Below are 14,303 nucleotides of genomic sequence, written 5' to 3' on the forward strand. Positions count from 1 at the left end.
CATAAAAAATGCCTTCAAATTATGAGACAATGGATTTCTGATCTGAAAGCATATACTCAGTTAAATTATCAGCAATCAAGTGTTAGGGTAGATTCAATAGATTTCAGGGGAGGATATGCAACTTATACCACTTTATCCTTTTTTTAAATCTCTCTCTCTCTTTTTTTTTTTTTTTTTTGAGATAGAGTTTCTCTCTGTCGCCCAGGCTGGAGTCCACTGGTGGGATCCTGACTCTCTGCAACTCTGTCTCCTGCGTTCAAGTGATTCTTATGCCTCAGCCTCTCCTGTAGCTGGGATTACAGAAGTGCACCATCATGCCTGGCTAATTTTTGTATTTTTAGTAGAGATGGGTTTTCACTGTGTTGGCCAGGCTGGTCTCCAACTCTTGACCTCAGGTGATTCATCTGCCTCGGCCTCCCAGAGTGTTGGGATTATAGTCATGAGCCATCGCTCCCGGACCAACTTTATTTTCTGTAAACCTTTTGTATAGAGCTGCTGACAAAAGGAGTAACCAAGAAATAAGAAGATATGGGGTCCAGGAAACATAACATTGAATACATAAGAATGGGAAAAAGGATGACTGTGAGAGGAAATTTTCTAAGCCAAAAAAAAATTAATAACTTAAAGTGATGGGTTTGAACATACGGAAAAGATACTGCTAAGCATTTGACAGATCTGCTAGAGCACTTGAGAAAAAATGAAATAAATACTTAGAAAGATGTGACAGATACAAGAAAAACTATGCAAATGGATAGATACTATGACAATTATAAATTATAGGATATCAAAAAGATTTCCGTAAAAAAAATCAGTATAGTATTACCCTAAAAATGAATACTGTTTTTGTAGGAAAAACTATTACTTTAATAAAGAACTTTGCCGAAACTATGGCAGATGGGGTGGCTCATGTCTATAATCCCAGCATGTTGGGAGCCTAACATGGTAAGGTCACTTAAAGCCAAGAGTTTGAGACTAGCCTGGGCAACACAGCAAGACTGCCTCTAAAAAAAAAAAAAAAAAAAAAAGAAAGAAAGAAAGAAACACAAGCCAGGCATGGTGATGTATGCCTGTAGTCCTATCCTAGCTACTCCAGAGGCTGAGGTGGGAGGGTCTTTTGAGCCTAGGAGTTCAAGGCTGCAGTGAGCTGTGATCACACCACTGCACTCCAGCCTGGGGGACAGAGTAAGGACCCTGTCTCAAAACCAAACAAAAACCAAAACAAAACTTTGCCAAAACTATAATATGGGTGAGGAAAAGGAAAGTAGGGACTTGGTGGTAAAACAGAAAATCAATAAGCATTGCCAAGAGTTGATAAACCAAAAACAGAAAAACTGCCAACTAAAGGCAAATGATTTAGACATGTAAAATTAATTCCAGAGCAATTAATCAGGTTGATTATGATTGTCTCCAGGAGCAGGAAGCATAGTGTATAAAGAGCTTGTGCATAAGAATGTTGTCTTTAAAAATATAAGTATTTTGGTACTTTTATTATTAACTAGGTATATTTAGTACTCTGATAAATATAAACTTTTTTAAAAAAAACTAAAGGCAAACTTTGCATCATGATTTCTATGGACCTTTACAGCCTCATCTGCTAATTGTTCCCCTTGTCTGCACTAACCTGGTATATACTCTTTCTGCCACACACACTCCTCACTCAATTATTTCAATATTCCAGACTCTTTCTTAATTTCTGGGTCTTCCACTTTGTCTTTTTAAAAGAAAATTATTACTTTGACTTGAAAAACACCAATTATATCTTTTTCTCTGTAACTCTTAGTCATTCGTTATGTCTCAGTTTCTCCCAACATAGAACACATGTATTCTTATGTTCCTTGGCACTCTGTAACTAACTTATAAGAGCACTTCTCTAGAGATAAAAAAACAAAAATCAAAGCATTGAAAAATTGGATTATTGAGTGAGATCTACAGTCAACTTTCTTTGTTTGCACCCATTTTCTGTACCCAGGTATCTAGGTTCTTCCACTGTTCTTGATTGTTTCTGACCCTATACTGTCTTTTCTATCTGAATGTTGAGCCATATCTCACAAACTTGTGTAATTTTTCAGTCTGAATTTGGCAGATCTTACTCTAACTAAATGCTCTAGAGAAACCTCTCTAGCTTTTTCTGGGTGTTAACTTAAATTCATAGTTCTACCACCCTCCATTGAATTCTGGGATCCTAAGGTCATAGTAGTTCATAAGGCTTTCCAGTAAACCAGATTTTCTATTCTTGTTATCTATTATTTTTAAAACCAGGTGCAGTCTTCTCTGGGAACCTCTGGCAACTTAACTCCAGTTACCCTAAGGTTGAGTATGCACAATCAATCAATCAATCAATCAATCTCTCTATCTCTCTAATGATCTTTTAGAGCACTCCTTTGCCATACATAGTTTTTGACTGGCTCATGCATATTCTCACCTTTCTGCAGGTATATATGAGTCCATAATGTTTTGCAGACTCAATAAATGTACTCTGTAATCACTTGAATGTCATTTTATGAATGTGCTTTGACGACGTAGTTTGTCAGAGCAGAGCAATTCCTGGATATATTTCTTGCAGTTCAGCAGCACTTAACCAGATGGCCCCCTATAGTTTTGAAGCAGTTAATGCACCTTGAAAGTAGGCTGACTTATAAGAGGAATATGCTTGTAGGGAATCAGTAGGAAAGTTTCTATGGCATAGAATATTGAAGAAGTGAAATAAATACTATATAGTTCCATTAAAAACCAAATTAAGTAAATTAAAATGTGCATTATAATAAACTTATGAAATATGATACACCTTATGAATGTAAGTTTTGCGTTATATGTTTCACATTGATGTGATTGAAACTTAATCAGTTTCATTAGCAATAAAACAAATCATGAGTTTTATAGTAATGAGTCTGAACAGGCATTTATATACCTAGCTACTATCATGTCAATTACTAGTTCTGAAAAAGATCATTTTTAAATTATATGTCTGGGAATATATTATCAAACCAGGCCTGAAACTTATTAAACAGATGGTAAAATCTAATTTAACTTCATTTAATACTCCTTTTCTCTTAGTCTTATAAAAGCAAATGAGCTTGTCGGCTTTTAATTATGAAATATAATTTTAATTTATAAGACACATACAACAAAGCAAGATAGTTGCTAAATTCACTCTGTCCTAGTAACTTCCTATTGTATACATTCATTTTTAATTTAATAAGAAAATCCTTTCAAAATTTTTAAAAGAATCACATTACCCAAGAAGAGGCTCAATGTTTCTAGAAAATAAGTATATTCTTAAGACAATAACTATTGAAATGAAGACCTAATTCTTCAGGGTTTCAAAAATATTTGATATGCACTCTTTACATATATAGAGAGTTTAAATTTAATAATTTGCCTTCTTAAAAAATAAGTGAAACATACCACAAACATATCAAAGCAAGTTATTCATACTTAATTCTGATTTAAGTTACTGTATTGTCATTATTATTAACGAGAATTGAGTAGCAAAATTATTTTGTATCATTCAAAAGCACAAAAGTCTTGTTAGAATACTAATTTCAATGCCTGTTTCACAGATTTGCTCATAATAGATTTTTTCATGCTTCTGCACTAATTCATTAAAAGACAATGTTTTACCTGTTCTTGAAAAAGTATCGTTATCTGGCCTAGAGTGATGGCTTATGCCTGCAGTGTAATCCTAACACTTTGGGAGGCCGAGGCTGGCAGATTGCTTGAGCCCAGGAGTTTGAGACCAGCCTGGGCAACATGGTGAAAACCCATCCCTACAAAAAAAAAAAAAAAAAAAAAGTAAAGCATTAGCTTGGCATGGTGGCGGGCACCTGTAGTCCTAGCTACTCAGGAGGCTGAGGTAGGAGAATCACCTGGGCCTGGGAGGTTCAGGTTGTGGTGAGCCGTGATTATGCCACTGCATTCCAGCCTGGGTTGACATAGTGAGATCTTGTATCAAAAAAAAAAATCATAAAATAAAATAGAAAATAAAAATATTATCTGACATTTTAAAATGTATATTTCCCAACCTATAAATATACTTCATGATTTTTTTTTTTTTTTTTGAGGCGGTGTCTTGCTGTCTCCAAGGCTGGAGTGCAGCGGCTCTCTGCAAGCTCCGCCTCCCGGGTTCACGCCATTCTCCTGCTTCAGCCTCCGTAGTAGCTGGGAGTACAGGTGCCTGCCAACACACCCAGCTAATTTTTTGTATATTTAGTAAAGGTGAGGTTTCACCGTGTTAACCAGGATGGTCTCGATCTCCTGACCTCGTGATCCACCCACCTCAGCCTCCCAAAGTGCTGGGATTACAGGCATGAGCCACTGTGCCCGGCCACTTCGTGGATTTTTAACAAGAGAAAAATTTCAAGATATTGTAAATTTAAAACAAAACTTTATGTGTAATGCCATTGAAATGTCTTTAACCAGTATCAATCATGTGATATAAAAAATATGAAATATATATTTATTGAATAAATGAATGAAAATCATAATTACCTTGATCACTATATTTAAAATTTAAATGAAGCAGGAAAGTAAATCCTCCTATTTATCATATACTTAACTGTTTAAAATCACTCTAATGACAAGTAATACGCTTTCAATCTTGCATTATAATTTTAAAATTCCTGTATTGTTTCCTTCACTCATCCTTCCATGAATTCAGTGAACAAACATTGATTCCTTACCCACTAGGTGCTAGGTATTATGATAGATTCAGGGAGCACAAAAATGATTAAATGAGGGGATCAGCTGGAGTGATTGTTTTCTAGAAACAATGCCTATTTCAGTTATGAACTAGTCTGTTTTGAAAAAAGTGGTGAAGGAAAGCTGAAAATAATATTTTCACTTTATTCAACAAATCTTATTGAGGTCTTATTATGAATCAGGGGCTCTCCTAGGTATGGGCATACAAAATTTATTAAGACCATACTTGCTTGCAAAAACAAATGAAAAAGCATCTCTATAATAAAAAGAAAAAAGAGGAATCCCCTTTGTAGGTTTCACAGTTTATAGTGATATTTCTGATCTAGTCTCAGAGAATTAGTCACAATTATAGGAACTCAGAAGGCATTCCAATTTGAGATGGAACAGAGAATAAACTGGTTGAGATTACTTAGTGAAATATTGTGATACCATTTACTTCAATTAGAATATAATTATAATTCATTTTAGAAGATATTATGGCTTACACATAGTAGATGTGATGACTGAATGACAGGAATATTGAACGATGGCACCTTGGTAGCCAACAGCCATTGCCACGATGATTCTGCATTAAAAAATCTATGCAAAATAGCCGGGTGCAGTGGCTCACGCCTGTAATCCCAGCACTTTGGGAGGTAAGGCAGGTGGATCACGAGGTTAGGAGATCAAGTCCATCCTAACTAACATGGTGAAACCCCATCTATACTAAAAATACAAAAAATTAGCCAGGCATGGTGGCATGCACCTGTAGTCCCAGCTACTCGGGAGGCTGAGGCAGGAGAATCACTTGAACCTGGGAGGCAGAGGTTGCAGTGAGCCAAGATCGCACCACTGTACTCCAGGCTGGGTGACAGAGTGAGACTCCATCTAAAAAAAAAAAAAAAATCGATGAAAAGCTTTGGAGTATATTAATAAGCATTTTTTGTTGTTGTTCATGCACCTCTGGTCAGACGCAGTTCAGTTGATCTAGGCTGGGTTTGCCTAGCATTGTCTTGAAGCCGCAGCTGATATCCAGACCTGTTCCATATATTTGTTATCCTCTTCAGTGCCCCCAGGTACTTGAAGCACATTATTGTTATGGCAAAAGTCAGGAGTGCAACCTGCCTGTGCAAAAACATGCCGGCTTCTGTTGCCTTAAGTCCTCTAAGCTACCCCTTTGGCTTAAGCAAAGTCACACAGCAAGGATCGAAGTCAAGGAGTGGGGAATTATATCTGTCCCTTAGATATGAAGATAGGGGAGAGTGTGAACAAATGCAGAAAAATGATCTCATCTACCAGAGTGTCCTTAAAGATTTTAACATAATAAATTCAGTATTGTTTTAGTTTTTTTGAATGAGGCTTTGCATGGACACAGTACAGTACAAAAGTACTATTTGAACTCTTTCTCCACATTCATAAAATTGCTACATAGTTTGTACCATGATTGTATTTTTTATGATCCATCTTTGTGTACAGATCTGAAAACTTTATGTTAGAATTTATTAGATGAGGAAAGGAACATCCACTGAAATCATCATATACAAATATTTCTCAATATTTTAATGCTTGTGGTATTGTTAATGTTTCTGTGGAAAAATACTTAAAATCATAGAAGTGATTTCTAAGTCAGTTATTGATTTGTTCTAATGAATTATAAAAATCAAACTAAATTACTAATAGAGAAATTACATTTGAAATACTAGTCTGAGCTACAAATGAGATGGATTTTTGTACTCATCATTTGTATTCTAATTTTTGTTAAGATTGGGTTATTAAGATGTAATTATAACATTATCAGCAGAAAAGCCTGTTGTGCTATAATTAAATCATCTAAACAATCATTTTTGTGGTCTTAATATCCTGGATTTCTCAATTTATTGTAGTAGATAAGATTTCTCTTTAAATACTATTTATTATCAGTAGTTTGCTTTTCCGTGAATGCTAGAAAATTTAGAATTCTGCATTAACATTTAATAACAATATATACTATTCTAATATTGATGCATTATATTTATCTACACAACATGCAACAAGAGAGAACTATTGTATAAATTAGAATATTTGCAGTCTATGGCAATTATCTGTAGCAACTTTTTTTTTGTCTTCAGAAAAATATAGATGATTTTGGAAATGGGTTAGTTCTAGTTTCAATCTAGGAAGAACTACTTATGGAAGTTTTGCTTACAGGATACTGGTGTTTTCAAATATAATGTATTATTATTTTAGTTTAGTTTCTTTTACCACATACTTAGAAATTGTTCAAGTGAACAGGCTATTAAAACTAATGGTGTAGCTACATGGTATAGATAGGCATTGCAGACATCCCTCTCTTCCCAAGCCATGAATTTTATCACTGGGATAAGGTGATGAAAATGGAGTCATTGGGAAAATGGATTCTTTGCTAATAATTATTTTTCTTCCTTTAAAACGATTCTTCAAAGGACAAGAATATGGAAGTATTTCAGGAGATATTCTTGAGGTATCTAAAATACATACTCTTCCTATCAAAATCAATAAATAGATTGATGTAAGGAAGATAAAGTCAGGGCAACTGATTTTGCATGTGGGTGTACACACAGACACATATCCACATATTCTCCATCTGTTCTCAGTAACTGAACTATTAGACTCAACTGAATGATCACTTGACTGTGTTTAACCTGATAAACAGACTCTTAACAAGAAGAACAATATTTCTACTTCTCTGCATGCATCAGCCACTCTCTTTCCCCATCCTAATCTGCCAGATTGTTCTCTAAATATCTGTTCCACTTGGAGACAGTTGAAGTTGTTGTAAATGACTTTAATGAGTATTCTCTCTACCTGCTTTCATATAAATTCAATTTTCATAGGATGGTCTCCATGGGATGAAGCAAAAGGACTTAGTGGAATAACTCTGTATGACTCCATAAAGTAAAGAGAGAATGTGAGTTTTAACAGAGTGCCCCTTCCTTTACTAAATGTGAGTAATGTTTCAGTATAGGAGGCCAGAGTGAAAAGTCCTAAAGTTTGTTTGTTTGGGCAGCCAACAATTGGTCACACTGCACATTTCATGTTACAAAGGAGCCTCATGGTAGCGTAAATGAGGGACAGGAAAAGACACTTAACTGTGCTCAGGGCTTTAAAATGGAGCCAGAGCAAGAATTCTAGAAGTTGACAATATCAGGAAGGAAACCTCTGTGAGCAGGCACGTAAGGGACTCCAGAAATCCCTTCTTTGTCCCTACAACTCTGGACTTTCAGAAATATACACCCCATTCTCCTGTATTAAGACACAATTCATGTTCACAACAACATCAAAAACCAATTTTAAAATAGTAAACCTAAGGTAGATGGAAAGACATTATAGCCTCAGCATGCCTGAGATCTGCAAAGCAGAAAGATGTGAAGGTGAAGAGAAAGGGACATTGTGCTAACCAATCATTTAAAATTTTTACTCCAGAGAAATGGCAATATTTCACAGATTGTTTCTCATCACAAATCTCACAAGTATGTTTTGAAAATTTTCCTCTCAATTCTTTTCCTTAGCAGTGAAGTCCAGAGTAGGTTTGTTTAGATCTAGCTCTTTCTCAGCCTCAATACTCCATAATCACCTTGGCTTTTTGGATTATGACTGGATGGCATGTACTATTATTTTAATATTAAAGATTTAGTAAATAATTTTAAATATTATTCTTAAATAACTACAGGTTTTATTCATTTACTGTACATATTTCTAAAACATACATAAGACCGTAAGGATTTTAATTCAAATGGTCCCTAAAGTAGAAGATGCACTCACAGATTATGCATATGTCTTTTAAGAAACAGAAACGTGCCATTTGTTATTAAATTGAGTAGACTTTGTATCCTTTAGAATTTTGGCAGGGTTTTCTTAGAGAATCTATCAACCACATCTTAATTTTCTTCTTTTTGAGGTTTTCAAAATTAACATTGGCATTGATCTACTAATTCATTTTTTTCTATTTTTGGGTGAAATTGCATAGATTACCTCCATCTTAATTTTCAACATAAACTTTCAGCAGAATCTTTCATGTTTCATTGCCGTGTAAGCAGATGTGATTTTTATTCTTTTTCCTTTTCATTGAACAGTTACTTCATTTGAAATTTTTCACTTGATTTAATTTCACTTTATTTGGTGGTAGATACATCTGTTGCTACCTGTGTTTGGTTGTCATTTTAATGGGTTGCCTAGAAGCTGTAACCACAATAGTGGTACATTTTCCTGCTGTTCCTTTATTCTTTGTTTCATGTATATCTATTTTAAAGAAATTGCATTGGTATATTATCATAGATTTTCTTTTTGTCTCTCAGATATTCTATTATTATTTTTATTTATGACTTTGGAAACATTTCATGATTGTTACATAGAACATCAGAGCACTTTTAGAAATTTTTCATGGTTTTCAAAATGCACATTGATATAGATTATTTAGTAGTTATTACAGAATGATCTTTGGAGCAATAAATGCTGTTATATAAGAACAATTCCCAAATGTAATTTGAAAGTTATAAGCTAGCCTTTGATGGCCTAGAATTAATGTACCTTTATAATTGGGTGCATAATTTTCAGGACTCAGTAAGAAGTGAAAATGTAGATCCCTTTGTTCAAAAATTACAAAGAATTTCAAGATGCCCATAACAGGTCGTGCACAAGGCCTTTCTAAATGGGTAGAATGACCATGAAGCCATGGGCATTGTTTGGTTTTGTTTAATCTTACTGTTTGGTTGTAAAGCAGATCTTTAAATCAAGAGAAAAAAGAACACCAAAGAACATCTCTATCAGAATGTTTTAAAAATTATAGAAGATTAGATCCATAAAAATGAAAGGAATAAAGAAAAAGCACATATCCAGCCTCAAATATAAAGCATGGAATTCTTATATGAACTCCATTATAGTGCTTGATATTTCAGCTATATTTTCATTTTTGAACAACTCTAGATATATCTATTTTATTTTAGTCTAAAATTTAATTTTTATAAATTCTAAGTACTGTCCCAAATTCTACCTTAGATAAACAATTCAGAGATAACTCTGTTTTCTTTTCTATTAGGTGGAACCATATGAAATTGTCAGTATTCAGCCTTTTTTGTCCTACAAAAAAAATGACAGTTTTATGTTTCCACCTAACACATGGCAGCCCAATAAATATGTGAAGGTCAGGACCATACAGCTACCACCCTAAACAATACTAAATGCAAACACATACCCTTTCCAAAACCCCAGCGGGTCTTCTTTTCCCCAAACTAATCATTCTTTGACTCTTCACCCATTATTCATGTGAGAAATTTTCCAGGCACTTCAAGATGTCAGCTGAGTGACTATAACAATTAGATTTATTAATTCTCCTCTCACAATTTTACATTCTTTATTGAAAAGCATGATCTAAGTGTTGACTAATAGTCTACATAGTGAAACATGTTTACTAGTTCCCATGACCTAAAACAGTATAAACCATGATTCAGAAATTTCTTTTCTTAAAAACTTCTAAACAGTATGTCTGCTAGCATAAACTGGTGCAATTTCTATGTGAAACCTAAAGAATTTCAATTACACATTTTCATCCTTATTGTCATCAAATAATCCCTTTAATCATGCCCCATCTTCCTTACTCCTTCATATGATTTTCTATCTTATTATTTTCCATCATTCTTTCTGTTAAAACTATAATAGTTTCTTTGGAGAAATTACAGATTTTTCCACTTCTGAGGCATTCCTGCATTGAGCTCTCATAAACCTCTCTGACATGGTGGGCAATAGACTCAATAATATTTGTGAATGAATTCAGTTGTGAATTACGTAAGGCTCATGTATAACATCAAAAAGCAACTCGGTAAAAACAATTCTATTGAAGATAGTATGATCTAAATGTATAATTTTAGGATGGTTTCAGATGAGACAAAAATAGCATTGATACAGTGTGGAGCAATGAATTTCTAAAATTTTTATCTGCTTAACATTTTTCACCAGCACAATTTACACAGAAGCCCAACATCAGATATCCTTGTTCACATGGAATTTCTGTGCCTACTTGAGCCCTGTAGAAATCCCACTGTGTTAGTAAACAGCAACAGCAACAAGAAGATTCTAAGCTTGAATTCTCAGTGGCTCAACCAAACCAAAGTTTGTTGGTTGCTCACATAAAGTTGAATGTCAGTCAGAATAAACTCTTCTATCCTTAACCTATGACATGCATTGCACATAACCTTCAAAGTACTAGAAGTGGAAAAAGGGAGAACTTGGGAATGAGGCAGGGGCTTTCTATTGCTTCAGCCCCAAATTCATGAAAGAGGTGATGCGTGGCACTTCTCCTCAGAGTCTCTTAGATCTTTCCATGTGATCCCACATGACTGGAAGTCTCTGAAATATCTGAGAGTGCATGAATACTTGCTGAGCATTCATTACATCTCTGTTTACAGACTCCGTTTTGCTTTCTAAGATGTTCCCTGACTCTTCTCAGAAGCTTTACATAACATGCTATAAAACACTGATCTAATTAAAATATCACCCTATACCCTATAAATATGTACAATGATGTGTCAATTAAAAATTAAAGCAAAAAAGTCCACTGATCTAAAGGAATGATTTCCTCATGCTTCAGATAATTCTTTATGGAATATTAGTCTCCAATACCAAACTTTTCTTAAGAATTTGGCTGCAAAGAATCCAATGTTGTATTTTCAGAAAGAGACTGGAATGCCAAAATATGGTGCATCAACAGAAGAATGTGTCCCTTTTTGACATTTGGGTCTATCCGTGACTCCTGACAGAAAGGACAGGCTCACAGGACACATGGGCATATCCAAAATTTCGTTTCCAAATGATTGCTGGCTCTGCCCTAATGAGGGCATGAGTCTAGAAAATTTCTGACCTCCAGAGAGCAGACAGTGCTTTTTTCATATTTCAGTCCTTCACATTTAGCTCTGAATTTAGTACTTGCTGGATTTTAAATTAAGTTTCTTTGACATGAAATGAAATCTTCAGCTGCCTGTTAGTTCCAAAGCAGGCCCTCAAGCTCAACACATACAAAATTAGTCTTTTCCTCAGAATCTTGTTCTTCCTTCAGAGTTTCCAATTTTCATTACAGATACCACCTGTCAGACAGTCATTTGGGCTTAACATTTTAAAGTCTGTTCTGGGTCTTCCATATTCATTATTCTCTATAGTCAATCACATTCCAAGGATTGTTACCTCCAATGCATGCCTTTTTCTCAATTTTATTTTCTCGTATCAGAGTCATGCACAGATTAGCTCTCAAATCAGCTATTGTAATGGCCTCCTAGCATCTAAACTCTCCATTTTCCAATTGATGCTTCTGCCAGAGTTGTCTTCTTAAAGCAGGGGTTAGACTGCATTTCTCTAAGTATATTCCAACGACACCAAAATAGTAATTCTTAATAAATATTACAAGTAGGGAAATACAGATGGGAGAGTTTGCTTAGTAAATAAGTTCATAAAATCTAGGTTAAACAAATTTAAATGGGGTTTGCTTTTTGCTGTTGCTTTGTTCATATGCATTTGAAATTTTTAAAGTGGCATTACATATCCATAATTTCCCTTATCTGACAAAGGAATCTAGTTTGTTTAGAAGCATTTTTTCAGAACTGCTATAGGTCAAACTTTCAGAAATTCCTCATTATCAACAGTCAAATCCAGATGGATTTTCTTTGGCTCTCACAACAGGCTTAGAGGAATTTCTAGTCTGTTCTCCTGACATTTCATTATGTGCTTCTTTTGCTCAGGCCTGTTTAACCTACTCAACATGTGTATCTTCTACTCCATGTCTTTATTCTTACTGTTGTTTTAACATGAAATCCTTGCAACCCAATTCATAGTTTTTGTTCTTTGGAAAAACCCAAATCATGTATCATGAATACATATTTTTTCTCTATTGAGATTTTCCTGTTTTTATGTATGATAGCCAGAAGTAATCACTGCATAGGGTATTTCTATAGAAAGATAGAAGAGTTCTATTTTAACACAATATTTACTATACACCCAGCAAAGGTCTGGGTATTTATACATACTATTTTATGTATTTATCTCATCCATGCAATGAAGAAATGTTAATAAACCCATTATATATGCTAAAAGGTACCGAAACATACATGCCACACGTCCAAGTTTTCTCAGGTATTAGCTAGGGAAGCTGTGTTGTAACAACCTTCAAAACCTTCCTTTCATTGTTTGCACACTATCCCACATCATTTTGTTTTCGTTTCATTTGTAGTATCTAGTGTATTCTACTGTGTATCATAGTGATTTGTAGTTAGAAGTCATTCCCATTGGAATGTAAGTTCTCTGAAGATGGACACTGTGTATCATTCCATGTATAACTACCATGGTAATTTGCATGTCTTGCTGAATACACATTAATTTAAACTTGATCAATTGTGTTATATTAGCTGTCCTGGTAGTGTTTTATTTGCTTGTATATGATGCATCATAGTTTGTCTTCATTAAATATCTCTGGAAACAAGACCATATTGTGTCACTTGTAGTAGATACGTCCTCCCAAATACCTGAGCTATCCTTCCCTGAGACCCTCTTTTTGACACTGCTGCTTTAAGATAAGTTTTAGGATTTAAAAGTTATTAAGGAATTTATTTTTAAAAATGACAAAAGCCACTTTTATGAAGTGGCTATAAAACTTCATAGCCTATGTCAGTATACAAAAGAAGAAAATTTTCTAGGTCTGTACCAAAATGAGAAAAATCAGAAGTTAAAAGAGAGGTTGGCAATGATTTAGAGGCAGAACTTTTAAAAATAATTAATTGAAAGCATTTTTACATCTGCCTTGCTTAGGTATCAGAAGTTAAGTATTGTAAAAAATGAGTTAAGTTTCAAGAAAAGTTCACAAACACTTTTTTGGGGGTAAGCTCAGGCATGACCCTGGGCAGTTACACATTGTAGATTGCTCTCTAAATTATTATCTTGAGAGTAATATTTGCTTTTAAATATATATTGTAACATAATTGCTTTCTGTGACTGATGTTAGCTGTCTGATAGTCACTGAAAATAGGAATACTTCATTTTTATCTTACAAAACTGGGTGTCTTCCAAGAGCAAACTTGGGATTTAAGTTTTGTTTCACAACAGAATAGATAGCAGCTGAAGAATTTACACTGACTCCTGGACAAGCACTGCCCCTTTTTGGCTCATAAACATGAACAGCGTCTCAGAAATGACTTAGATTATTGAATGATGTGTTTGATACTGTTCCTTTGCTAGGAATAATAAAGATAGATGATTGAGAGTTCCCATATTCCTTGCAGAGGCAAAGGGACCCCAGATGATATCACTTCCTTCAAGTTTCAAGGGTCACACTTCGCTTCAAGCTAACAGAGCAGTATTCACAAACATACCAACATTGACCGCAAGACATTCAGTCTTCTCTCAGTTTCTTATCTCCAGATGTTTTATGGAAAATAATAGATAGGCATAATAGATAAGTGATTTGCTCTTTATCCAAAATAAAAATTTATACAGGGTTTTAAGCTGAGGGGTATGTGAGCTAGATTTGCATTTGGAAAAAATAATTGCTCTGACTGCAGTAGGCAGAGTAGATTAAATGGGAGCTAAATAGATATGGGAAGATGACTTACTGAATCATGGCAGCAGGTCGA

At 34.6% G+C, this 14,303-nt stretch overlaps 1 protein-coding gene across 6 annotated transcripts in view; it reads left to right on the top strand.

Annotated features, from left to right (window-relative positions):
* GPC5 (glypican 5) overlaps positions 1-14,303 on the top strand; it is a 1,453,242-nt gene that overhangs the window by 528,892 nt on the left and 910,047 nt on the right. The gene's annotated exons all lie outside the window — the stretch shown is intronic.

This window comes from Pongo abelii, chromosome 14 (assembly GCF_028885655.2).
Source record: "Pongo abelii isolate AG06213 chromosome 14, NHGRI_mPonAbe1-v2.0_pri, whole genome shotgun sequence".
NCBI classification, from domain to species: Eukaryota; Metazoa; Chordata; class Mammalia; order Primates; family Hominidae; genus Pongo; species Pongo abelii.